The 25405-nt window shown below is 40.7% G+C and overlaps 1 protein-coding gene across 1 annotated transcript in view; it reads right to left on the reverse strand.

Annotated features, from left to right (window-relative positions):
• The window catches only part of LOC148875144 (glycerophosphodiester phosphodiesterase GDPDL3-like), an 88109-nt gene that overhangs the window by 45049 nt on the left and 17655 nt on the right, over nucleotides 1–25405 (reverse strand). The gene's annotated exons all lie outside the window — the stretch shown is intronic.

Here is a 25405-nt window from a genome sequence, read left to right on the forward strand (position 1 = left end):
ATGTCTATCACATGGTTGACAACTGTTCCAACTCTTGGCAAATGGGTTTCTCTTCACTCTTCAGTGCTTGGAGAAGTGTTACATGGACACTCCTAAATGGATAAAGAATCTATGCAGACACATGTCTGATTACAACACTTAAAAGATTCATGAGGAACACTTCTTTCATGGTTTCCTCTTTCTCCTTCCTTGTCTGACAATAATAAACACCTATAACATGCTTATCAACAACAAAGATAAACTTCTAGATTTATGTACTGATGTTGGGCATGTCCCTGATTCCATGGTTATTTATCTTGCTATGTCAGACTCCTATACATGCATTGGATGCTGACACCTACATCTTTGTTGATTCACGCAGTGTCAAGCATTATAAAAGGCCCTTTTCACCAATAATTGATTACATGCTGGATGATATGTATACTCGGTAAAAAAACTAATAATCTATATTTTTTTGTTGTTTTGCTTAGCTTGTTAGTTAGGATAAAACTAACAAACTTGGAAGTAGGAAAATATCATGGAAATGTACCCTATAAATTGCTGGACTTTTGGGGCATTTTTGTCAAAAACCACTGCCTAGGTGCCTAACTTCATCCTACTGACTTGACAACTTGTTAAAATACAGTGTTTGTTCTCGGTTATTTTAGTCTTTTTCCCCCTCTTTTGGTTCTGTTTATCTGTCTCTAGCCTTAAGTCTCATAATCAGGGGTAATATTGTAATTCCTCCTTTCATTATGATTTAAACATATTGAGGCGGCAACTCGAGAGAGAGAGAGAGAGAGAGAGAGGCTGAATAGCCCTGTTCTGTTTATATTCTTCTTCTCTTCTTCTTCCTCTCTGTTCTCTCTTCCAGAACTCATTGCAGGTGTGTTTTTCTTCATTTATTTGATTAAACACAGGTATGATAACATGGTATCAGAGCTTTGTTGATCGTCCAACTCGCCTACATCAGTAAAGGACACGCAGGACTGAATTGGTTGAAGTTTTCAGCTCTTTAAAAGTGAAAGGGCAAGGAAAGACTGAAAAGGACTGATCGTCCAAGGGTTTAGGAGGCTTCAATGTCTCAAGTTGCATTGTTGGTTGGTTGGTTGATAGTGTATTAGGCTCCCTCTACTTGGCACTTGACAGTTCAAAGAGGGACTGTGAATGTGCAGGTTGGATGTTCGTTGTTTATGTTTGGTGGATTGGTCTTTGTGAAAGGTGAAGTTGGTTGACTAATAGAGGGGTTTCCAGTATTAAAGGGTTGTGGCTATGTTTTTTGATGCTTCCAGACCAATAGAGAAGTCGGTTGAGTGTTTTTATTGTCTCTGAAAGGTGTTCGACTTGGGAGAGTGTTGCAGAAATAATTTATTGTAACTGATGGCAGCTTCTGGTAGTGAAAACAAAACAAGTGTGATGGTGCAACCAGATTTCATGGCTATACAGATGATGTCGGTTAAACTTAATGGTACAAATTATGTGCCATGGGTAAATCTGTTGAGGTGAATTTGACAGCTAGAGGAAAACTGAAGTAGATTAAAGAAAACAAACCGGACCCAGGGGTTACAGGGTATAACGATTGGATTCAGGAGAATGTGCAGATCATGACATGCCTTTGGAACAGTATGGAGCCTCATATTAGTGTGAACTTGATGTTCTTTGATACTGCAAAAGAAATTTGGGAACATGCCAAACAGTTGTATTCTGGACAAGATAATGTCACCAGAAAATATCAGTTGTACAAGGAATATTTTTAGTTGCAACAAGGTGATAAGAGTGTGGAGGAGTACTATGCTAGTTTAAAAAGTTTAAGCAGTGAGTTGGATTCGTACCAGCCCCTTCGATTGATCTCAAAGACAACAGAGAGATCAGTCGGCCAATCATGCTGCTGTAGAGAGGGATAATGGTGCTACAGGCGATGAGTCTTCTGCTTTAGGAACTAGGAAAAAGAAGGAAATGGTCTCCATCACCCGAGAAGAGTATGACAAACTTTGTCTTTCCTCCTCTTTCCCCAGTAATACTACAACTCTTGCAATATCAGGTACAACATGTCTTGTTTCCTCTTCTAAACCATGGATTATTGATTTTGGGGCTTCAGATCACATGATTGGGTCCTCAGATCTATTTACATCTTTATCCCCTCCCTTCACCACCCAGTCGGTTACTTTAGATTATGGTACTACCTCTCTTGTTTCTAGTAACGGTTATGTAACTTTATATTCTGATTTAACTTTGCTTCGGTGCTCTATGTTCCCATATTCCCATTTAGCCTTATGTCTGTTAATAAGTTGACAAAGTCCTTAAACTGCTCCAACTCATTTTTTCCGTCCTATTGTATTTTTCAGGATCTCGAGACAGGGAAGACAATTGGTGGTGGGCATGAAGCCGGAGGATTGTATTATCTCGATGGTGGTGGATCACAAACAGCTCTTCATTCTTCTGTTACACCGCTGCAATGGCACTGTCGAATGGGTCATCCATCTCTTCTAGCTCTCAAAGAGTCTTATTCCAGATATGGTGTTTGTTCATGAGTTACAGTGTGAAGTTTGACAGCTTAGTAAACATCACTGTGTCTCTTTTATTCCAAGGGAAATTACTAGATCCTCGAGTCTTTTTGGACCGGTTCATTCAGATGTTTGGGGTCCTTGTCTAATATTGTCTTACAATGGTTTTAAGTATTTTGTGTCCTTTGTTGATGATTTTTCAAGGATGACTTGGATTTATTTAATGAAATCTCGTACTGAAGTGTTTGATATATTTCTATCCTTTTATACTGAAATCCAGAATCAGTTTGGTATCTTGATTAAATATTTTCATTCTAACAATGCAAAAGAATATTTTCAACAATCGTTTTGTATATTTTTTGAATCTCATGGCATTATACATCAATCATCCTGCTCCTCTACTCCACAACAAAATGGAGTGGCTGAGCGGAAGAATAGACATCTTCTTGATACTGCTCGGGCACTTTTAATTCAAATGTCAGTTCCAAAAAAAATATTGGAGTGATGTTGTCCTCACCTTTTGCTTCCTTACTAATCAAATGCCATCTTCAGTATTACATGGTTCTTCTCCCTTCTCTATTGTCTTTTCTTCTCAATCTTCGTTCCCTTTGCCTCTGTGTGTCTTTGGTCATGTCTGCTTTGTTCATCATCTGGGTCCCAGTTTGAATAAGTTGGATGCTCATGCTCTTAAATGTGTATTTTTGGGGTATTCTCAGACCCAAAAAGGGTATAAGTGCTACAGCCCTTCTCTTCATCACTCCTTTGTTCTTCCTGATGTGACCTTCTTTGAGAATATTCCCTTCTTTTCCTCAGCAAAGCCTACGCCTCTTGATAACTTATCCCCACCTCCTCTCCCCTTACCAATGGAGGAGGTGTCTGTTCCTACTCCGATTGTTCCAGAGCCAATGCAACCACCAACCCATAGAGTGTATGCTCCCAATCCCTGTGGTATCGTGTTTCAGCCAACTCCAGCTTCGCCTTAGCCATCACCGGCTTCTCCGTCGACGGATCAGTCTCAGTTAGATCTTCCCATTGCCCTTCATAAAGGTAAGCATGCTTGTACTGAACACCTTATATCTCGTTATGTTTCGTTTGATCATTTATCTCCATCTTATCGGAACTTTGTGTCCCTTCTCTCCTATGTGTTTGTTCCTAGATCTCTTCATGATGCCCTTCTCTCTCTAGAATGGAACAGGCCGATGGATGAGGAACTTCAGGCTCTTCAATCTAATCATACTTGGGACCTCACTTCTCTTCCTCCATGGAAGAAAGCAGTTGGTTGTCGATGGGTGTACACTGTTAAACATCTTGTAGATGGTGGAGACATAAAGTGTGCTTAGTAGCTAAATGGTACATAGACCTATGGAGTTGATTATACTGATACCTTTTCCCCTATAGCTAAAATGGGTTTAGTTCGTGTGCTTATCTCTTTATCTACACACTTTGATTGGTCGTTGTTTCAGTTGGATATCAAAAATGCTTTTCTCCATAGTGACCTAGAAGAAGAGGTTATATGGAGCAACCTTCGAGCTATGTTGCTCAGGGGGAGGAAAGAAAGGTGTGTTGTTTGAAGAAAGCAATTTATGGGTTGAAACAATCTCTGAGGGCCTGGTTTAGGAGATTTAGTAGTGTGGTACAACAGTTTGGGATGATACAATGTAAGGTTGATCACTCCGTATTCAATAGAGATACTACCTCTGGAAAAATTGTGTTGGCAGTCTATGTTGATGACATTATTATTACAGGAAGAGATGAGCATGGCATTGAAGACCTCAAACAGTTCCTACAAAGTCAATTCCAAACTAAGGACTTGGGACAATTGAAATATTTTCTAGGGATAGAAGTAGCAAGGTCAAAGTGAGGAATCTCTCTCACAAGGGAAGTATGTGCTTGACTTGTTGGAAGAAACCGGTCTATTAGGGGCAAAACCAGTGGATACTCCTATAGACCCAAATGTGAAGATGTCTGATAGTGAGGGGAAGCCTCTAGCTGATCCTAGATGATATAGGAGAGTAATTGGGAAACTGATTTATTTAACCATCACAAGACCAGACATTTCCATGGTATTGGATTATTGAGGTAGTTCATGCAAAACCCAAGGACAATCCATTGGGAAGGTATTGTTAGAGTTCTACGCTACTTAAAGGGTGCTCTAGGTCACGGGTTGTTGTATAAGAAAGGGAGAGAATTCTCCTTGGAGGGATATACAGATGCTGATTGGGCAGGATTAGTTATGAAGAAAACTGAAGAGAGTAGACCTTGAGAGTTCGGCAATGAGGGTTTGAGAGTGAGAGTTTCAAACATTACTCTCTCTCAGCACCCTAACACTATTTTATTAAGATAGATTTGAATAATTACAAGGAGGCCCTTAGTTGGGCAACAAATTACAAAGAACATAATATAAACAGCCTATGGGCCATTCGACCCATCTTCTCTACACTCCCCTTCATGCTGAGCATAGATGTCAATCATGCCAAGCTTGCTAGTATCATGTTGAAGTTTTGCCTTGGGAATGCCTTTGGTGAGAAAATCTGCCAACTATCCTTCAGATGTGATGAAAGGAAGATATATTTCACCCGAAGAGACCCTTTCCCTAATGAAATGTCGATCAACTTCAAGATGCTTAGTTCTATCATGTTGCACTGGGTTGTGAGCAATGTTGATGGCAGCCCAATTATCACAGTACAACATCATTGGCTTGTCATGTTCAACCCTAAGTTCCTCCATCAATGATTTTAGCCATAAGAATTCAGAAACTCCATGTGCCATGGCCCTGTATTCTGCTTCAGCGGAAGACAGAGCAACGACCGATTGTTTCTTGCTTCTCCAAAAAACAACATACCAGCCACCAAGCTGCAATACCCAGAAATAGATCTTCTGTCATCAATGTTTTCGGCCCAATCAGCATCGGTGTAGGCTTCAAGTTTCATATGACCATGCATGGAAAACAGAATTCCCTTTCCTAGGGAGCCCTTCAAATAACATAGGATTCGCTCTGCTGTTGCCATATGAGTGTCTCGGGGAGCATGCATGAATTGGCTAATGCAACTGACTGCATATGCAATATCTGGCCGAGTCATGCATATGTACAAAAGTTTCCCAAGAAGTCTCTGAAAGATTCCTTTGTCTACTAACAATGTCCCATCTGAGGCTGAGAGTTTATGACTTGTTGGAATAATGTTAAAATAACTTAGTTGCAATTGTTAGGACCTGTTTGGCTAATTAAAGTGTTTTTTATTTCGTTTTTCTTATTTCTGTTATGTTTGTTATTGTACTCAAGGGCACAAGGCTCTTTTCCCTTGTTATTTCTGTCGCCCTATATATAGTAGAATAAACATAGGCACCGCCAGTACTGTTACATTGCAAACCTTCTCTCTTCTCTCCTCTCTTCTCTACTCTTCCACCTATCTCTAGCCGGCTACACTGTCAAGATGGTATCAGAGCGGGAATGCTGATTAGAAGAGAGCAGATCAATCAACCCTACTGTCAAGAGAAGATCGATCAACCCAAAGAATAGATCAAACAGACTAGCAGAAAAGAAATCTGATTCTGGACTACAGAATAGCTACGACTGGTACCGTTCTCCCTATTTTTTCTCTTCTTTACTCTCCTTGGACATGTGTCGAGTGAAAACCCTATGAATCTGGGGCGGCTGAATGCTGTCGAACCTGTGTAACCCTAGTTTTCTTGGATCGTGTGATCCTGTTCATGTGTTAAGACAACTGTAGGTCAATGCTGACCTGTCTTCTCAATGGTTTGAGTTGACTATAAGTAAGAAGGATCTCTCCTGCTGATTAGTGGCTGTTAGCCATTCTGGAATTCTGGTAGGTGGGGACTGATAAAACTATGCAGGTCTGAAACAATCGAATATTACCTCAGTTTTGTCCAGAATTTGTTACTATTTGTGCTCAATCTGGTTGGTAAACCCGAGTGTGTGGGTGTGAATTGAGTGGAGCATTGCTTTGTGGAGTAAGGAGGGGTCCTAAGTCCAGTGTGTGGGACTGATTAACTGCTTGACCATGTCGACTGAGAATTCTGCTACTTCGGAGATCTCAGGGAGCCACAATGAAGTGAGTGGGGGAATGGATATGAGCTTTCCCATGGCTGTCATTCCCTTTGATGGTCTGAATTACCTTGAGTGGTCTAGGGGGATAAAACTCTACATCACTGCTAGGGGGCGAATAGGATACATCAATGGGAGAGTAAAGGAACCGAAGTATGGAAGTGTTGAGCATGATAGGTGGAACCAAGAGAACAGTATGGTGATGTCTTGGCTCTTGGTTTCAATGCTGCCACAAGTAAGGAAGACTTTTATGTGGGCTGAAACTGCTTGTGAGATATGGGAACAAGCGAAGTCCACTTATTCAGAACAGAGACACTATGCCAAGATATATCAACTACAAGCTGAATCTTCTACTTGCAAGCAGGGGGAGAGGAGTCACTCGATGTACTATTCTGATTTGACATCAATATGGAAAGAACTTGATCACTATCAGAATGTGAATTGGAAGTGTGATGAAGATGCAAAGGCGTATAAGTCACTTGTATCACAGCAACGCATGTTTGTCTTCCTCCTAGGGCTGAATCCGTCATATGAGTCCATCAGGGTACAGATCTTGGGTAGTAAAGACTTGCCATCAGTCCAAGAGGTGTATGCCTTGGTGCAATCAGAAGAAAACAGAAGATGTGTGATGAATGGTGTAGAAGGAGAGTCAGTTGCCCTAACGGTCTGGGGAAATTCATATACAAATGTCGGAGGTGGCTTTAAAAGGGGTGACACTCAGAAAAAATCAGAAAATAAAAGCAAGCTTTGGTGCACTCACTACAAGAAGACACGGCACACTAAAGATACATGTTGGGATCTCCATGGAAAACCTAAATGGGCACAAGATTTGGGTAAGAAGTCAGCACCGGATCAGGGCAAGAAACCAAGCCAGCAGAATCAAAAAAGTTATAACTCAGCTAATATGGCATCGACAGAGACTAGTCCTTCCGTAACTCAAGAGAGACATCCCGATTCTGACCCTAAGGAAGATATTATCAACTCCTTCCGTGAACATTTGGAATTGTATCGTAGGACTCTCCGCCAGGTGGATTCTGGGCCTACTCCATCTACCTCATTTGGGTCTACATTAGGTAATGCCACAGCCTTCCATGTGTTATCTCATACTACTGATTCACCTTAGATTATTGACTCCGGAATCTCAAATCACATGACCGGTAAGTCAAATTTGTTCCAGACATATAACCTTCTCTCTATGAGAGATAAGGTAAGACTGGTAGCAAGAGGCTTCACACAGGTATATGAAGTGGACTATGCAAAGACTTTTGCTCCAGTAGCAAAGATGAGCTCCATCCGGATTCTCCTTTGGCAGCAAATCTTGACTGGGATCTTCACCAATTGGACATCAAGAATGCCTTCTTGAATGGTGACTTGGAAGAGGAGGTGTACATGACCCAACCCCTAGGGTTCTGTGCCAAAAGCAGTGAACAAAAGGTGTGTAGGTTGAAAAAGTCCCTATATGGGTTGAAACAATCACCTCGGGCTTGGTTTAATAAGCTCCATTTAGCAGTCCAACAAATGGGATTCAAACAATGCCAGTCAGGTCATACCCTGTTTGTAAAAAGAGGTGAAGGTAAAATTGCAGCTCTTTTTGTGTATGTGGATGACATAATGATCATAGAAGATTGGGAGGTTGAAATCCAGAGACTAAAAAAATTCTTAGCCACTAAATTTGAGGTGAAGGATCTAGGTCCCTTACGATACTTTCTTGGAATTGAAGTTGCCCACTCTCACAAGGGCATCTTTATTTCCCAACTGAAGTATGTACTATATCTATTAGAAGATACAGGCAAGTTGGGGGTAAAACCATCTGATTCACCTATTGAACCTAATCACCATCTGGGAGACAATCAGGGAGAGTTTTTGAAAGATGTAAAGATGTTCCAGAGACTCGTGGGGAGACTTCTGTATTTGTCTATGACCAGGCCTGATATTGCCTATGTACTGGGTGTCCTTAGTCAATTCATGCATAGCCTGATGACAACTCACTTTGAGGCTGTAGAGAGGATCTTGAGATATCTCAAGAAGTTTCCTGGGGCTGGTTTGTTGTTCCAAAAACACAGTCACTTAAAAGTGGAAGTATATACTGATGCAGATTGGGCAGTAGTAGTCAATAATTGAAAGTCTACCATTGGTTATTGTGCCTTTGTAGGAGGAAACCTTGTCACATAGAAAAGCAAAAAACAAAGTGTGGTGGCTAGATCCAGTGCTAAAGCAGAGTATAGAGCGATGGCTCATGGGGTTGCAAAAATCATGTGGATAAGAAATCTGTTAGGTGAACTGGGTTTCGCAGTAAGCAATCCTACGTCACTCTACTGTGACAATAAAGCTACCATCAATATTGCTGCTAATCCAGTTATGCATGATAGGACGAAACACATTGAAGTGGACAAGCATTTTATCAGAGAGAAACTTGAAAGTGGAGAAGTGTGCACACCATATATCAACTCAGAAGAGCAACTTAAAGATATCTTCACTAAAGGTCTTCATCATGTGCGGCACAAAGATTTGTGTGACAAGTTAGGCATGATTGACATCTATGCTCCAATTTGAGGGGCAGTGTTGGAATATTGTTAAAATAACTTAGTTGCAATTGTTAGGGCCTGTTTGGCTAATTAAAGTGTTTTTTATTTCGTTTTTTTTATTTTGTTATATCTGTTATTGTACTCAGGGGCACAGGGATCTTTTCCCTTGTTATTTCTGTCACCCTATATATAGTAAAATAAACACTGACGCCACCAGTATTGTTACATTGCAAACCTTCTCTCTTCTCTCCTCTCTTCTCTTCTCTTCATTCTCTCCTCTTCCACCTATCTTTGGCCGACTACACTGTTAAGATGACTCATATCAATAGGAGTAGCAACTGGTCTAGCACCCATCTTTCCAGTTTCAGAGAGCAAGTCAAGAACATACTTCCTTTGGGAGATAAGAATCCCATCCTTGGATCGAGCCACTTCTATGCCAATGAAGTATCTCAATTCCCCCAAATCTTTAATCTCGAACTCTATATGGAGAAAAGATTTTAGATCATGAATTCCTGAAACATCATTACCAGTCACTACAATATCTACCTACACAATAAGGTATATTGCCAAAGGTCCACTCCTCTTCACAAAGAGAGTATGATCGGACTGTGTCTGCACATAACCAAAGTTAACAAGTGCTGTTCTAAATCTCTCAAACCATGCTCTAGGGGACTGTTTTAGTCCATAAAGGGATTTCTTCAGCCTACATACCTTTCCTTTCATATCAGTTCCATACATCCCTAGAGGAAGAGACATAAACCTCCTCATGTAATTCACCATTCATAAATGCATTCTTCACATCCAATTGATAAAGAGGCCAGTCAAAGTCAGCAGTTAAAGATAGAAGAACCCTCACAGATGTCATCTTGGCAACAGGTGCAAAGGTCTCCAGATAATCAATCCCATATATCTGTGTATAGCATTTTGCAACCAGCCTGGCCTTGTACCTTTCAATGGTGCCATCAGCTCGGTATTTGATAGTAAAAACCCACTTGCAACCGACTGGATCCTTCCCTTCAGGCAAATCCACCACTTCCCATGTGTCATTCTTGTGTAGGGCATCGATTTCAGATCTCATAGCATTCTTCCATTCTGGAATCTTAAGAGCTTCTGACACAGACCTGGGAATAGGGTTAAAAGCAATAGAAGAGAGAGAGGAAAAGTATGAAGGTGAAAGCAATCTGTAAGAAAGGTGCTTGGAAATACAATGTGCAGTGCACTTTCGTTTTCCTTTCCTAACAGCAATGGGAATATCAAGGTCAGGGAAGGATGATCCCAAAGGTGTTGAAACTGTACCTGTTGTCTCATCTGTGATTGGAAGTGTATGAGGCTCATGTATTGTAGGAGAAACAACCTGCACAGTTCTAGATCTTTGCCTTTGATACACTTTGGGATTGAGGATAGGACGAGGAGGTAGAGGTTAAAGAGTATTGGGACAGGGAGAATGGAACGACTGATCCACCCTTGATACATTTGAAGGAGAAGCAGACACATCAAAAGACTCAACTAGGATAGGAAGAGGAAGAGCAAACACCTGTGATAAATCCTCCCCTTATGGACAATGTCCTTCTAGAGAGGAACCATAAAAGGGGGAAAGCTTATCAAAAGTGACATCCATTGAGACATACCGAGTGCTAGTCTTTGGATCAAAACAACAATAACCCTTCTGTGTGGGGGAATAACCAAGGAAGATACACTTTTGAGCTTTGGGTTCAAATTTATGCCTTTGGACACTTGGAACATGTACATAACAGGTACAGCCAAAGACACGAAGAGGAACAGGAAAAATGACCTTGTCTGGATGAAGGAGATTGAAGGGAGATTTAAACCCCAAAACCCTAGATGGAATACGGTTTATAAGGTAGGTAGCAATAAGAACAACATCACCCCAAAAACTTGTAGGAACATGTGAGGCAAATAAGATACTTCTTGCAACTTCAACAATATGCTTATTTTTCCTTTCAGCAACTCCATTCTGTTATGGGGTCCTAACACAAAAGCTTTGATGAATAACCCCCATGTCAGAGAGATAGCAGGATAGGTTCTTCTTAAAATATTCTTTTGCATTGTCAGATCTGAAAATTTTAATCCTGGTATTAAATTGAGTTAGAACAAACTCATGGAATTGTCTTACAAGCATTGGAACTTCATCACGGGATTTCAACAGGAATATCCAAGTGAACCGAGAAAAGTCATCAATAAACAGGATAAAATATTTGTAGCCACCCATGGAGGGTAAGTGGTAAGGCCCCCACACATCAGAGTGCACAATATTAAAGGGAAAAAGAAGATCTTTTATTGCTCAAAAGATAATTGTTTCTACAATGCTTTGATAACTCACAAAACTCACAATGAAGACTGGACAAACTAATTCCCTTAAACAATTCAAGGAATAGATGACTCAAGGCAGAAAAAGACAGATGACCAAAACGACGATGACACAACATAATCCGACTAATAGACTCTGAAGAAACAGATCCGAGAGCAACATTCCCATGATGATCAGTGCATTGTCCCGGAGTATCAAGCAGGTATATTCCGTTCGCCTCATGGCCACTCCCAATCACCTTCTGAGACTCTAGATCCTGAAAAACACAGTAAGAAGGAAAAAATGTTACACAACAGTTTAGTAACTTGGTCAAACTACTTACAGACAACAAATTTGTATTTAGTTTAGGTACATGAAAGGCAGAAGGTAGGAACAAGGAATCCGTAGCCTTGATGGTTCCCTTACCAAAGATAGGGGCAAGTGAACCATCAGCTAAAGTGATTTTATCACGTCCAGGAAGCAAGTCATATGAAACAAACAAGGTAGAAAGGTTGGTCATATGGTCAGACGCACCTGGGTCAATAATCCAAGGGATCTTGAGATTACCTGAAGTGGTTGCATGATTGGCAGAAGCCCTTATACCTGAGTGAGCAAATGCAGAAGAAGCTGAATTTCTTGAAGGGTTGGAAGGAGAAGTCACATCACCCAACTGACAAATCATCTTCCCAAACTTTTCATATTCTACTCTCATGGCTGCCAACTATGCACAAGCAGACATCTCTTCAGTATAGTACTTATCACTATTTGGCACGGCAGCTACATTTGCACTTCCTGATCTTTTACTATCATGTTTTTTTTTAAACCAAATGGGAACAAGATTAGGATGTAATTTCCAACACTTGTCTTTGGTGTGCTTCGGCTTCTTGCAGTACTCACATATAACTTCTTTCTTTCCTGTGCCACCAGAAGTTCCAGCACTCCCTTTAGTTTTAACCCCCATATTTGCAAAGTGATCACTAATATCAGCCCCTTGAACCTAGACAACCCTTATGCTCTCTTCACTACTCACCAATGCATAAGCTTGTGACAATGAGACACTCCTTGGAAAGAATATTCTGTTTTGTGATATCATATTTTGGGTTTAGTCCGGTTAAGAACTCAAACACCCTGTTCCTTTCAACCAATTTTCTGTAGGTCTCTACATCATTGGTGGTGGCCCAAGTTACAACTTCTATTAGGTCAATCTCTTGCCATAGAAACTTCAGGGTTGAGAAATATACAGCTAGAGGTTTCTCCCCTTGCCTTAAATTCTTTACATCACTTCTCAATTTATATGCTCTGGCCACATTGAGTTTTTGGGAATAGGTTTCTGCAACACTGTCCCAAATTTCCTTTGCTGAATTCATCCATAGGTAGTGTTGGCTAATTTGTAGCTGCATTGAATCCACAATCCACCCAATGACGGTGTAATTTTCTTGCATCCACTTCTCGTAGGATGGATCATCTTCTGGGGGAGCCTTCTTGCTCCCGGAAATGAACCCCCACTTTCCTCTACTACATACATAAATCTTTACTGATTGTGACCATGCCAGATAATTAGTTCCATCTAGTTTGACTGTGGTTACAATCAATAAAGAATCACTTGGAGTCCCCTGAACCAGTCCATATTCAGCACCATTCTTGTTTTCAAACTCTGAGGAGTACATCATGTAAACACTTCAAATATGATTTCAGATGACTTCTATAAGTATACTGAATGAGGATAAGCAAGGACTGAGTTCAACCGACCTCAAGAAGGCAATACACAAGGCCAAACTACACCTGAAAGTTCTGAGAACCAAAACTGAAGCAGAAAATTTTACACGAGTCACCAAAAAAAAAACAGCTTGGTTCGGCCTTCAAGAAGTAATCAGAAACTTCTAGGCACTGTGCACTCAACCGAAGTTCGTTTTCAAATCAGGGACTTCAAGGTAATCACCAAAGAAATATCCAAAAAAGAAAAAAAAGGCCTCAAGAGTAGTCCGTACAGTCCCCAAAAACAGCCAAATAGAAGAAACAATCTACAGCTCTTGATACAAGGATGTTTCGGCAGTTTTGACAATCCAAGAAGGAGTGAAAACAGCCCAGAAATTTTTGGGTTAAACCAGATTAAAGGGCAGCCAAAAACTGTATAGAAACAACCCAGAAATTTCAGACACTTCAACAGTCAAAACACACCAAAAAAATAACCCAGAAATCTGAGCACAACTTACAATTTTGAGCTTCAAATCAGAACCGAGTTGTTCCCCTTCCCTTTTTTTTCTCTGATTCTTCCTGGCCACCGAACCACTTCTCCAAGAGATTCGAGTCTTGGGCACTTCCAATGACCTCCAGGAATCAGGCAACACGAGCTAAGCTTCCAGCCCTAGAATATTGAAGTTCAGGCCTGCTCTGATACCATGAAGAAAACTGAAGAGAGTAGACCTTGAGAGTTCGGCAATGAGGGTTTGAGAGTGAGAGTTTCAAACCTTTCTCTCTCTCAGCACCCTAACACTATTTTATTAAGATAGATTTGAATAATTACAAGGAGGCCCTTAGTTGGGCAAGAAATTACAAAGAACATAATAAGACAGGATGGGCCCAGAATAAGGCCCATTACAAAAAAACATAAATAATAAGAAAGAATAAACAACTTATGGGCCATTCGGCCCATCTTCTCTACAAGTTACTAATAGGAAATCAACAACTAGTTACTGTACGTTTTTGGCAGGCAATTTAATCACTTGGAAGAGCAGGAAGCTGAATGTGGTGATGAGAAGTAGTGTTGAGGCCAAGTATAGAGTCGTGGCTCACACTACATGCGAGTTGGTGTGGTTGAAACAACTGTTACAGGAGATGGGAATATCAGTCACAACTCCCATGAAGCTGTTTTGTGACAACCAGGCAGCAATTATTCATATTTCCTTCAATCCAGTGTATCATAAGAGAACCAAACACATAGAGGTGGATTTCAACCTTGTAAGAGAGAAGGTGATCAGTGGAGAAATCATTACCCCATATGTGAAGTCTGAAGATCAACTTGCTGACCTATTCACCAAAGGATTGAGTGGTGCTTAGATGAAATACATTTGTAACAAGTTGGAGTTGTATGATATATATCCTCCAACTTGAGGGGGACTGTTAAAATATAGTGTTTGTTCTGGGTTATTTTAGTCTTTTTCCCCTCTTTTGGTTCTGTTTTTTTGTCTCGTCTTAAGTCTCATAATCAGGGGTAATATCATAATTCCTCCTTTCATTATGATTTAAACGTATTGGGGCAGCAGCGAGAGAGAGAGAGAGAGAGAGAGAGAGAGAGAGAGGCTGAATAGCCCTATTCTGTTCATATTCTTCTTCTCTTCTTCTTCCTCCCTGTTATCTCTTCCAAAACTCGTTGCAGGTGTGTATTTCTTCATTTATTTGATTAAATGCAGGTCTGATAACACAGCTATTGATGAAACTTAATCAGAACCTCACTGAACCACAGGGGGGGAGATTCCTCAAGATATTTAATTACAAAGATAAAGTGAAATGAAGCATAGAAAGAAGGGGAAAGAGGGAGAAGAGAAGAAGAGAAAGAGGAAAAATGAGAGAATAATCCCAGAGCTGGTTTTGTTATTCTGCAACTAGTTAATTATGCTTTCTTTTTTTTTTTTTGATAAATGCTAACTATGCTCTTTCTTAGAGTGCATGTTTCATCATTAGGGCTTCTAACTAACTGAGCTGACGTGGCCTCCTGGAATAAACCAATGTGATTGGTGGGGTAAGGCACCTGATCCTTCCCTGGGCTACAGCTAAGTCCAAATGTAAATCAACCCAAAAGAAAGAGGATATTTTAACCTGAAAATATAAGAAAAGAGAAAAGATAGCAAGAAATAGAAGAGAACCAGATTCTGGGTGGAGCGTTGATTGCTTATAATCTTCAAGATCTGCACGCAGCAAGACTCAGACTCGCAGGATTGAAGCCTGAAGATGTTCCTAGATGCATCAGTCTGCTCAGAGATGGTCTCTGGTTGAAGGTCTGGGTTCTGCTAGAAGTCAAAACGTCACTTTGAACGAAATGCTCTAAGGTAGAAGACGATGATTTTCTAGAGGTGTGGGTTACACGTGGAGGGAAAAGGACAGGCAAAGGTTCAAAGGTTATTGGCCAAGGTTCAAAGGAATATGGTGAGATTGCACGCAGATCTGATGAGAAGAAAATGCTTAATAAAGTTTGTAATTCAAAGAATTAGGTGCAAAATCTTATGCCGAGGCTATCATGGGCGGTGCCATGTCATCTAAAGCTTTGGGACCACATAACTTAAAGTCTACTAAGAGGTGGCCCAAACCGGTTCGAGTTCAAAGGATGGGACTGGATGTAGGGCCTGGTCTGGTTAGCAAAAGCAGATCATGTTAATAATCACATGACTCGAGGGAAAAGGCCTTTGAGCAGTTCGACAGGAGACAAGTTGCCTCGTCCATCATCATCTTCCTCCATCCAGGGGACCCACCTGAAGCTCGCATCTCATCCAAGTGAAGTTCCAAATGGAGATGAACCTCACAGTGCTGGTTTAGGGAAGGAAGAAAAATCAGAGGAGGAAGAATAGAGTCTACAAGAGAAAGGTCTTAGATCTTAACAGACCAAAGTTTAAAAGAAGTGGGACACTGATTAGAAGTGCTTTGGATGAAAGTAGAAAGTGTAAGGGAGAAATGTGGATCTGGGTGATCGCCAAGTATGATAAGAGTGGTAAGAAGAGTTTTATTGTGAAGCAGGTGTGAATCTTGTGATTTGCCCAATTTCTTCAGCGAATGAAGATTCTGATATCTGTCCTCTGGGTGGAAAAGGTGTCGAGGTATTTTGTGACTCTACCGAGATTGAGGTTACAGATGGGAATAGGTATGACTTTGGAAAGCCTGTTGGATTGACTTTGGAAGTGGATTTCTCTGCGGATTTACAGAGGTTGGAAGGAGGGGAGGAGAAGGTTGGGAAAGAACGTGCTTCTGCAGGTGATGAACATGAGAGATAAGGTGAAAATAAGGGGAAAGTGGAAACAGGTGATGGTGAAGACATAAGGTGTCAGGAGGAGATCTACAACGAGGACAGTTTTCACCTCGAGGAGATGAAGGCAAGAAAGCTGGGTGTTGATTTGGGCCAAAGGAGCAAGATTGATGAAAAGGAAGAGAACCAGATAAGCAAGGTGATTAACAAGAAATCACATAGTTCAAAAAATCACAATGTAGTGCATGTGACAAAGACCTTCTCCAGGCTAAAACTTGGTCTGGCGGGGGCAGGACCTAGGTAAAACTACACACGGGTTTATAGGAGGAAAAGATTAAGAGGCAGTGGGACATCTGGCACTGACAATAGGGGACAATGGTGCAAAGCCCACCGGCCTCCCATTTAGGGAAGGAGCGACAAAAGAACAAATTGAGTGATGTTGACTTTGTTTCTGGTAAGAGCGAGACAATGCAAAATAATGATGGCACTATAACTAGGTCAGGGTGTGGGACTCTCCAGAATTTGGTGGATAGAGAAGTCGCAATTGGAAAGAGTCTGGGTTTGTATTTCTAGGGTGGTGAGGAGTTTGCTAGAAGGGCCTTTAAGGAGTTTGAAAGAGGAAAAGGGAAGAGAAGGTGAACAGAAAAGCTCATCGGGAAGGTGAGCACCGGAAGGAAGATGATTCAAGTCAGGAGGATGAGTTCATGGAGGAAGATTGAGGTCTTGGTCATGGAGAAAGGAGGGATTAAGTTTCTATTCAGGGGTGGGGTTGGATGTATTTGCTCCATGGGGATTTTTTTGGTTGTTTCCTTGGCCTTTGCTTGAGATTGTTTTGAGAGAATCTTAAAGTTTCGTTAGTTGTTTGGTTTTTTGGGTTTTAGTACGGGACTCTTGAGATCTTTGTTGGGTTCTTTGGGTTTGCTTCCTCTTCGGGTGATGTCTTATCACCTTCCTATTGTATTCTATTTTCTTTTCTCTAATGAATTTTTATTTTTATTCTTAAAAAAAAAAAAGAAATAGAAAAGTAAGAAGAAGAGAGTTCAATCAGTTCTATCCTTTCTCCTATCCTAATCACTTTTATTAATCTAATCTTAAAAATCATAATTAGAAAGATGCCCTTAATGGGGCAGCCAGCTGATAACATAACATAAAAGAATGAAAAAAAAAAAAAGTTTGCAGGTCCATATAGATAAGGCCTATTAACATAAACATAACAAATAAAAGAAGGTAAGGAATGAAAGAAGTACTAGGGCCCATAAGACCCAGTTTCTCTACACTCCCCATCAAGCCAAGCATAGATGTCAATCATGCCCAGCTTGTTTATATAGTGTTGCAGCTTCCCCTTTGGAATTCCCTAGTCAAGACATCAACTAATTGTTCTTCAGAAGCAATAAATGGTAAGCAAACTTCCCTTGAAGCAACTTTCACTTGAATGAAATGTATATCTACTTCAATATGCTTTGTTTTGTCATGCTAAACAAAGTTGTGAGCAATGTTGATAGCTACTTGATTATCACAGTATAACATCATCAATTTCTCATAATCAATGCCCAACTCTTCTAGAAGATATCTAAACCACAATAACTTGAAACTACATTTCGAAAACCAAACCAAACCAGCCAGTCAAACCTATTGAATCATGACTCGAAACCATAACCGGTTCAATCACACCCCAAGAACCGTACTTGCTAAAAAGCCAATGAAAACCGATCGACCATCAGGTTTAACTGGAAAACTAGTAAACTGGTCACAATTTCATGAAACTGCCTAGGTCATTAAATAATCGAAATTTTAAAACATGTGTGACAAGACTTGAACTCATGGCCTCTTATTTTCATGTATTAAGTACCACTAGTCCACCTCTTTATTTGTGTTAATTAATGATTCTTTATTGTATATATTACTTTATTACACACGTATTTTAAAGAAAGTGTAAATTAAGAGACTTGAACCCTAGCCATTTGCTTTAAAAATTAAAGAACACTAGTCCACCATATTCGAGTATAATAAAATTTGTAAAATATATTATATATAGTATTTATATAACTCATAGTATATATATATATATAATATCAATATGTGTCACATCACCATGATTTGACCTTCAGTTCAACCCCAAACAGATAGAGTGGCCAATCTGAATGAGCAACCAAAGATAGTAGAACTGGGTGCTGATTATGATAAGCCATTAATGTTATATTGTGATAATCAGGCCGCCATCAACATTGCTCACAATCCGGTGCAACATGATAGGACTAAACATATTGAAGTTGACAGGCATTTTATCAAAGAAAGAGTGGCTCTGGAGAAGTTTGTCTACCATTCATTACATCTAAAGAGCAATCAGCTGACATTCTTACCAAGGGAATCTCCAAGGCCAAACTTCAACATGACACTGGCAAACTTGGCATGATTGACATCTATGCTCAGCTTGAGGGGGAGTGTAGAGAGAATGGGCCGAATGGCCTATAAGTTGCTTTTATTTGTTTATGTTCTTGTTTATGTTGTTAATGGGCCTTCTAACTAATGGGCCTTTTTTATGTTATCCTTAATTAAGTTAATCGCCCAATTAAGGGCCTCTTTGTAAATATCAAAAGTTGTAAATTATAGTTAATGAAAAGGGATTAGGGAAGAGAGAATTCATTTGAAAGTCTTCTCTCCAAACCCTATTTGCTGCCAACTTCTTCTCTCCTTTTCTCTTTTCTGTTGATTCCTAACATCTTTTAACACCTTTTTAGTCAGTCCTTTATTTCTAATGATTGTTTTTCTTCTATAAGAAAGGCTATAAAAAGGACTAGATTCTGCCAAAGTGACATCCATAGAGACAAAGCGAGTGCCACTAACTAGGTCATAATAGCAATATCCCTTCTGTGTGGAGGCATATCCCAAAAACATACATTTACGAGCCTTAGGCCAAACTTGTGCCTTTGCTGGCTAAGAATGTGAACATAGCAAATACATCCAAAGACCCAAAGAGGAATAGAGAAAAGATCCTCATTAGGAAAGATGATACTAAAAGGTGACTTGAAACCTAAAACCCGAGAAACCACATGGTTTATCAAATAGGTGGCAAATAATAAGAACAACATAAAGGGATAGGAAATCAATCACATGGACGCCCAAAAATTGCGGAATAAGGGGCAAATTTCAAAAATTTTTCTCTTCCTTCAACTGGGAATTGAATTCCCCATTTAAAAAATCATATTTTCAAGGATCATTCTTGAACCATAAACTGAATCAGATCTGAACCAAAAGGAGTAGGGAGAGATAATACCTGATACAGAGATGCAGTATTTCCCAATGGAGGTGTTCACGGCCAAGGTAGGATCCAAAATCTGCTCCCACTGAAAATGGCGCAGTGCAGGGTTGAGCAGAATCAGCAGTGTTCTTCCAAAAGAACTTGACCCTTCGCAAGAATCAACTGGACGGCTTGTGAATACAACTCCCACCAATCTTTTCTCCAAAAGATTGGTATCAAGATCAAATCTTGATTTCTCTCAAGAACTGGGGATCGAACTGCTGTAGGCGGCGGCTGCAGGAAGGAGGCGGCAAGAGAGTATTTGCAGGGTGCAGAATTCTCTCTTCTAATAATCTCAGCTCTGAAGACAAAGATCTTTGGATTGCATTGTTTGTCTAAAAGCTGCCGCCCCCTCTTCCTTTTATAAACTTAAAGGGATCAGCTCCTAATCCCATTAATAGTTGCTAACCCAAATCATATTTGGATTAGAAGTCCCTTTAAGATAAGGGATAACCCTTATCTTATCTACAGATTAGATCAGCCATCTCCTAATCTAATTAGGAAGTTTCCATGTCTAAATCTCATTTAGATCTTGGACTCTCTAAGTGGATAGAGTGTGGGCCCAATCCTATCAGTTGATCTTATCTCAGAATTCGCCCCTTAAAGACTAATCAAATTAGCCCAGTTCAAAATGGGCTTAAGGCCCATTTAAGGTTATGTATTCATTTAGCCTTCCAAACTAATGCCCAGTTAGGCTTCCTTGTATGGCGTGGGACCCAAACATTGATCTACACATCAGCCACATGGGTTCAGCCCAGCCTTTGTCACAAAGCCTGGCCGAATACACTGTTATGGACAGTGCACCCCCTGAAACCCATCAGATGGGCTCTATGGGCCCAACACTTACCCTAAGTGGTCCCTGGGCCAAGCCACCTTGTAACACCCAGGGACTGTGGGCAGATGCAAGATTAGCCCATCAGGTATTATCCTCAATGGTCTTACACTTAACCTCTCAGCCCATAATGATCATACACTACCCAACAAGAGAGGACCTCTCCCTCGGCTGCAAGGAACAATGTTGCACTCTCTGCTTATATGGATCTCGGGAATTAAAACCTTTTGCAAACATTTTAGAAACCATAGTGTATATACTTTTATATCTCATATAAAATATATTTTGCAAAACAAATCTCAACGATTGAAATCGGCTGCCAGTAGTCTTGGTTTCCATCAGTGATAGTGCATCCCCGATCATTACCTTTGTCCGATAAAGGGGCTGATCATGTCACTATGATCACCCACTCAGATGAATTCTCAGATTGTCCCAACATACCCAGGTTTTGACCCCCGCTAAGGATCTCACTGATTGGTACATCAAAGACGGCCCAATCCGACACATAGTACAGTATCATAATCGAGTCTAGGGGTCGGGTGTAACTTTCCAGTTTTGCCCATCAATCTCCAAGGTCCAGGGCAATACTGGAAATCTGGTCTAGTTCAAAGATTCAATTAATCCTACACGGTAACTGCCTAGGGTCTCACCCCGGCAACTGAGACAAGCCACCCCAACCGACTTGGTGGCACCACAGTGTCAGCCTTGTCAGGATAGGTCTCCCCAGACCAACCCACTGGCTGTGAACATTCTAAACTAACACGAGTCTCATTAAGTGTCTAGTTTAAGGGTATTACACAGAAACATACCAAGGGAACATGAATCAAATATGCACTTTTATTCATTTACAATAAACTCATAAAGTACATCATCTTGATTGAAGCTAAGGGCATACAAAACTGTCTAACAGCTCCCACTTGCACTTAGGTCCAATCAGGTACTAGCCGGAGTCCCATGCATTCCACGTGTTTCTCAAACACTTTCTGTGATAGTGGCTTTGTCAATGGGTCTGCTACATTTTCCGCTGACGGTACCTTCTGAATTAGGATGTCCCCTCTACCAACAATCTCCCTTAGTACATGGTACTTCCTCTCGATGTGCTTCGACTTCGAGTGGGTTCGTGGCTCTTTAGCCTGAGCTATAGCTCCATTGTTGTCACACAACAATGGGATGGGTGATGTGCTGGACGGAACTACTCCCAACTTGTGAACGAACTTCTTCATCCACACGGCTTCTTTGGCAGCCTCACTTGCGGCAATGTACTCGGCCTCGGTCGTGGAGTCTGCAGTGGACCCCTGTTTGCTGCTTTTCCAGCAAACAGCACATGATCCTATCGTGAAAACATATCCAGATGTAGACTTTCTATCATCTGGATCCGAATGGAAATCGGCATCTGTATACCCTTGAATCTGTAGCGAGCTACCATCGAATACTAGACAAAACTCTTTTGTCCTTCGAAGGTACTTAAGTATGTTTTTCACAGCAGTCCAGTGCTCCTGCCCTGGGTTGGCCTGAAATCTGCTTACTACACTCACTGCCTGAGCAATGTCAGGACGAGTGCACAGCATGGCATACATGATGCTCCCAACGGCAGGGGCATAGGGAACGTCTTTCATGCCATCAATCTCCTCAAAAGTCTTGGGAGACATCTTCTTGGAGAGAGTGACTCCGTGCCTGAAAGGAACATTTCCTTTCTTGGAGCTTTCCATGCTGTATCTTTTGACTATTTTGTCAATGTAGGCAGATTGGGATAATCCTATTATCTGCTTCGATCTATCTCTATAGAGTCGAAGACCCAGTATATAGGAGGCTTCTCCAAGTTCTTTCATGGAGAATTGCTGTGAAAGCCATACTTTCACCGTAGTCAACATTCCTACATCATTCCCAATGAGTAGAATGTCATCTACATACAGAACCAAGAAGGTAACCTTATCTCCACTGTACTTCCTATAGACACAGGGTTCATCCGGATTCTGCTCGAAGTCAAACGATTTGACAGCAGAGTCAAAACGGATGTTCCAACTTCTAGAAGCTTGCTTAAGTCCATAAATGGATCTATTGAGTTTACATACCATGTTTTCCTGACCCGCAGCTATGAAGCCTTGCGGCTGCTGCATATAGATATCTTCAGTAAGATCTCCATTCAGGAATGCAGTTCTGACATCCATCTGCCAAATCTCATAATCATGGTATGCTACTACAGCTAGTAGAATCCCAATGGATTTAAGCATGGCCACAGGCGAAAATGTTTCCTCATAATCGATACCCTCTTTCTGAGTGTACCCTTTGGCCACCAGACGAGCTTTGAAGGTCTCAACCCTACCATCGGGGCCCTTCTTCCTCTTGTAAATCCATTTGCAACCAATTGCTTTTACCCCGGAGGGCGGATCTACTAGAGTCCAGACTCCATTGGTCTCCATTGAGTCCATCTCTGCTCTCATGGTCTCCACCCACTTCTGGGAATCTATGTCCAACATAGCTTCCGTGCAAGTCACGGGATCCTCCTCACTAGTCAAGGTTTCCACCAGGTAACTATCCTGGTCATAACCATAACGGACTGGTGGCCTGGATACCCGAGTTGATCTTCTAGGTTGGTCACTACCTGGAACTTGTGGGACATCTCCCACTGTTCCTAAGCTCTCCTCATCAAGAACAATTTCTTGATGATGGGTGTTCAGGATGTAATCGGTCTCCAAGAATTGTGCATTTCGACTGCAGAACACTTTCTGCTCACTTGGGTCATAGAATAGGTAGCCTATAGAGCCTTTTGGATATCCTACAAATAGGCAACGACTGGTCTTGGATTCCAACTTGTCTGTACTCGTTCTTTTAACGTGTGCTGGACAACCCGAAATCTTCAAGTGTCTGACACTTGGTTTCTTTCTGGTCCAAAGTTCATATGGAGTGTTCGGAACTAATTTGGTTGGAACCCGATTCACCACGTAAATCGCAGTCTCTAATGCATAACCCCAAAAGGATGTGGGTAACTTTGAGTGTATGAGAAGCGACCGGACCATATCCAATAAGATCTTATTCCTCCTCTCTGAAACGCCGTTAAGTTGTGGTGTAGCAGGAGGAGCTAATTGTGATATTATCCCATTGTCCTTTAAGTAGTCCCTGAATTCGTCAAAGAGATACTCCCCACCTCGATCAGATCGAAGGGCTTTAATTTCTCTCCCCAACTGTTTCTCGACCTCTTGTCTAAACTCTTTGAACTTTTCAAAGGATTCAGACTTGTGTTTCATTAGGTACACGTAACCATATCGTGAGAAATCATCTGTGAAAGTGATGAAATACACATGTTGATTTCGTGTCCTAACACTCAGGGGACCACATACATCAGTATGTATTAGGTCAAGTGTGCCTGTACATCTTTCAGGTTTACCGTCAAATGGTCGTTTTGTCATCTTGCCTTGTAGGCAAGGCTCACAGGTGGGAAGATCTTCTACAGTTAGAAAATCCAAAGGACCATCCTTTACCAACCTTGTGACTCGGTCAACAAGGACCCTAACACAACATTCCCCCAAAATTTTCCCAAAACATGGGATGCAAAAAGAAGGCTTCAAGCAACTTCAATTACATGACGATTCTTCCTTTCCACCACTACATTTTGATGAGGAGTGTAGGTACAGGAGCTCTAATGAATAGCCCTAAAGGTATCAAAATATGATGAAATGTTATTTTCAAAATATTCCTTAGCCCTAAAGGTATCAAAATATGATGAAATGTTATTTTCAAAATATTCCTTAGCATTGTCGGGCAAAATATTTTGATACGAACATTATAGTGAGTAAGAATAAGTTCATGGATGCACTACACAATGATTGAAACTTCATCACAACAACATAGATTTAAATCTATGTAAATCTAGAGAAATCATCAACAAATAGAACAAAGTATTTGTAGCCACCCATGGCAAGTAAATGGTAAGGCCCTCGCACATCAAAGTGGACAATATGAAAAAGAGAAGTTGACCTTTATTACTTATAAGAATGTCTACAATGCTAAGGGTTGTCAATGGGTCAAATTAGACCCAATGGACCCAAACCGATTGGATTGGTTCTGGTTCCAACTGGAACCATTGGGTCAGTTCTGATTCCTAATATATTGTCCCGATTCTTATCGGGTCAGAACCAGTCCGCCTAATCCCGAACCAATTCAGACCCGACTATCTATCTATCTATCTATCTATATATATATATATATATATATATATATATATATATATTAAATGTATAATATATAAATGTATTAAATGTATAATATATAGAATATATTAAATTATAATCGGGTTCATCAGGTCGGATTCGGTTGTCCCAAGAACCGATTGGTCCGGTTTTGGGTCTAAAATTATTGACCTTATTGGGTCCAATTCAGTTTCATGTCCTTAATGATTCTTGTCGGGTCGATTCCGGTTCCACCTGGACCTGACCCAGGCTCAACCTGCAACTGTGATCACAAAGTGATTTATAAGTCTTCCATATTTTCCAAGTTCTGCCTTTGCAACTGCCAATTGCTCCATAGCTGATTTCTCATCACCATGCCCTTTCTCACCCTCAAGAATAGTAGCCATGTTTGCATTTTTAGTCTTCCCAATCTTCTTATTATTATTGTTATTCCAAAACATTTTTGGTAGAGGATGTGAATGTAGTTTCCAACAAGTGTTACTGACATATCACTTCTTTCTTCTCATTAGTCCCCTTAGACTTCATCCCTGTATGTGCAAAATGTTCTAAAACTGGAGGTGGAGCCTTCAATTTTACTCACCACATGTTCTCTTCATTATTAACCATGGTATATGCCTGAGCAAGAGTCACTTCAACCTTTGCCAAAATACTTGATCTAGTTATATCAAATTCAGGGTTAAGTCCAATGAGAAACTCAAATACCATGTTCCTTTCTACCAACTTTCTATAAGTCTCAACATCCTTAGTACCTTCCA

The sequence above is a fragment of the Nelumbo lutea genome, chromosome 1 (assembly GCF_056320005.1).
Source record: "Nelumbo lutea isolate HS-2025 chromosome 1, American lotus-T2T, whole genome shotgun sequence".
In the NCBI taxonomy this organism is placed as follows: domain Eukaryota; kingdom Viridiplantae; phylum Streptophyta; class Magnoliopsida; order Proteales; family Nelumbonaceae; genus Nelumbo; species Nelumbo lutea.